The sequence below is a fragment of the Pteropus medius genome, unplaced genomic scaffold, assembly GCF_902729225.1.
Source record: "Pteropus medius unplaced genomic scaffold, Ma_sr-lr_union100, whole genome shotgun sequence".
In the NCBI taxonomy this organism is placed as follows: Eukaryota; Metazoa; Chordata; class Mammalia; order Chiroptera; family Pteropodidae; genus Pteropus; species Pteropus medius.
The window spans coordinates 24,151,769-24,155,167 of NW_024350319.1; the positions used below are offsets into that span (position 1 = coordinate 24,151,769).

Sequence of the window (3,399 nt, forward strand, 5' to 3'; positions counted from 1 at the left end):
TATTTCCCAGATCATATCAGGGTTATTTTTGTCATCATCAGAATTATATTTATTTTTAATAGCTGTTATAAACTGTCAAATGTTTCTTAAAATTCTTCCTAACAAATTGCAGAAGTCCCCAGAGATTATTTTAAATATGCACAATGTAAGCCTCATAGATAGCACTTAGTGTCTATAACTTTCCTCTAACCCTGTTTGAACAGCTGCAGTAATGACTGCAGAAAAATGACAGAATCATCAGGCACTAGCCAAAACCAATGCAATGAGCAATCCCAGGGCATAAGGTCTTCCCCATTTCTTCAAGTCAGAGCCAGGCTGATTCAACTCACACTTCAGCTCTCCAACAGATAGAGAAGAGAAAATATGCATTGCTATCTCTTGATCTGCACAGCTGTAAAGTCTTCATACTCAAAATATCTTAATACATTCTTATAAAACAATTTTTCTTTTTCAAATGTTTAGCTATTATATTGAACAACTGTGGTTTGAAAGAAATGACAAGGCAATTTTGCTTTGTTTTTCTATTCTGTTTAAATTTATTCTTGGAGCTAGATCTTCTCCTGACCTGTGATGAAAGCTTGGTCAGATCATAAGACTTTTCAGGTCATTCTTAGGAAAGACCGTGAGTGCTGTGCTGAATCTGCTCAGCCTGACCAGAGTCATTGAGCATGTTTCTTCCTAACTCCACGTCTAGTGATGTCGTGTTGCAGTCTTGAAATCAGCCATGGTGGTCACACATTACAAACCATAGTTGCCAGCACATCACCATTGGAGAAAATGTTAATCATTTACCTCTCTTGCAAACAATTCTTTGGTTACTTTGAAAAATAAAACACACCTTCACTTTAGCAATGAAAAAAACCCTATCTCTCATAATAGAAAAACCTGTGACCTTGCTTTAAAGTTGGAATTCTCATGTTTGTCCTGCTTAGGTTTATAGCAGGTGGAAAAGCCTGCTGCGAGGAAAAGAGAATGTAGTCAACTTCTTCTTTTTCTCTCTTTCCTCAACTAGGGTTTCTCTCCTCCCCGTCTTGCTACTACAATTCCAATTCCAGACTTTTTCTAGATTTAGGGCAGGAGTTGGTGTATAAAGTCAGAGGAGCTGGCAAGTTTTTATTTGACTGGGATTATTAGGATGTCCTAGTGTTAGGGATCTCTGAATTGGCAGATATACAGAGCTGACTCTTCTGACGGCACTTTTCTGAGTTCTTCAGCATTCTTATCTAACTGGGGGTCCTCCACATGTAGCTGGATGTATCACTATTCCAATTTGCCACTTCTTCTGCAGTCCTTTAACCACTGTTTTCTGTCCCAGTTTCCTTCTGCTGAGGTCCTCTAACCCCTTAAGGAAGCCTTTTAAACAGGACCTAAAATGAATTTACTCCAGCTCTCTCACACACATCCTTCGGCCTGACAAACTCTGAGAACACAGGTGTCTTAGTAGCTCAGGTGGCTGTAACACAATACCATAGACTGGGTAGCTTAAACAGCAAACATTTATTTCTCACACTTTTGGAGGCTTGGAAGTCCAAGATCATGGTGCCAGCAGATTCGGTTCTTGGTGAGGGCCCTGTTCCTGACTTGCAGATGGCTAAAATCTTGCTGTATCCTTATACAAGGGAGAGAGAGAGAGAGAGAGAGAGAGAAGGAGGGAGAGAAAGAGCTCACTCTGATCTCTTCCTCTTCTTATAAAGATAGTAATCCCATCACGGGGGCCCCACCCTCATAAACCTCATCTAAACCTAATTACCTTCCAAAGACCGCACCTCAAACATCATCTCCTTGGAGGTTAGGGGTTCGACAAGTGAATTTTGGGGGGAACACAAACATTCAGTCTATAACAACAGGTCCAATCCAACATATCAGTAATTCTACTTCGATATGGTAAATTCATTATCACACAACCAATTTTTTTAGTACCTCTTTTGATAATTTTGTGTCATATTTTCCCATCTAGCTTTGGGTTATTGTAGATCTATGGTTCCATGCCTCAGGAAAGCTATTTTAAGACTATTATGAAACATATTTGTTACAAAGATCCCTTTACCAGAACTCAGACTTGAGATTAATGAAGGCTGGGATAGAGCCATACTGTCCTCAAATCTGTGCATACAGGGACTTGTCTCAGGTCTTATACTTCATGGATCCCCACAGTTTGAACTACTGTCCTTTCTTATCTAGAGTGGGGTGTTATAACCCATCTCCTTTCCTTCCTGGACAATCCATAGAGTGCAATATCGTTATCAGCACGTTTCCAGTCTGAGCTGTGCTGACTGGAATATGGCAAGGACAGAAGGTAGATAATTTTGTCCAGGCTGGGTTTAGCCTCTGAGGTGAACTATAGCCAAGCTTACCATGCTTTTAAGACATTGCAGATTAAAAATAGTATAAGGAAAATGTGCTTATGTGTTACCTAGTCACTCTTATATAACTTGAGGCTAATGACACAATATGCACTGGTGATACAGCAAGAAAATGAAAATGAAAAATTTGAATATTAGATCTAAGTGACAAGATTTGCCAAAAGCACCCTCCTCTTGTTGGCGGGGATGGGCATGTGTCCCAATCTCCATAATGTACGGAGGTAGAAGGAAAGGGCTCCAGCACCCTCGGCGTCATGTCTTCGGTGCCAGCAGCTTCCAGTTCTCCAGTTCTATCCTCAAGCACTGGGACATGGGGCAAAAAACAAAACAAAACAAAACAAAGATTTGCCAGAAGTAATTTTTAAGTAATTAATTATTCTGTAATTTTAGAGTGACATGACTGTAGTACTAAAAGCTCAACAAGTCCCTATTTACCACTTCCTTCAACCTTACAGGATAATTTCCCTCATGAAATGAAAGACAACAGCCATGTGTCAAACATGTCTTCTTTGAAGAAACCAGAGGAAACCCAAACTGTGCTCATGGAACACCCCCTGATTAATGTTATTTTGTAGTCTTTCTTGAGTGCTACACCTTTTAAGCTAAATATAATAAAGTATAACTTACAGTCTATGTATTTCAATCTTTATTTTCTTCCATCTTCAAATCCAGTCTTCTGTAGGCTTACTTTACACTCCAGGTCTCTATTTGTTCTACAATGGCTTATACAAACACACGCACTCCAAGAACAAGATCAAGATCTAATTTTCACAGCACACGATGCACACTTTATATCATGACCTAATAAAAACACTCTTGCATATGTATATATATATATCTGAAAAAATGTTTGACACATAATAATTACCTTAATACATATGATATTTTCTGATATTTGCCATTTTATTTTTAATGCTAATTTTTATGAACTGATTAATTGACCTAATAATGGGGTTCATCCTACAGTTTAAATCTATTTTGCTTTATATTCAATTTTCATAGTACCCTGGAATCCATCTATGTATAATTAATGAAA

General features: G+C 38.4%; 1 non-coding gene across 1 annotated transcript; it reads left to right on the plus strand.

The window, feature by feature from the left end:
• The first annotated feature begins 2,530 nt into the window (after positions 1 to 2,530).
• Positions 2,531 to 2,677, plus strand: LOC120583573 (small nucleolar RNA SNORA57). Its single transcript, XR_005647812.1, has one exon. It is a non-coding gene; the product is annotated as a small nucleolar RNA SNORA57 (small nucleolar RNA).
• The last annotated feature ends 722 nt before the right edge of the window (positions 2,678 to 3,399 follow it).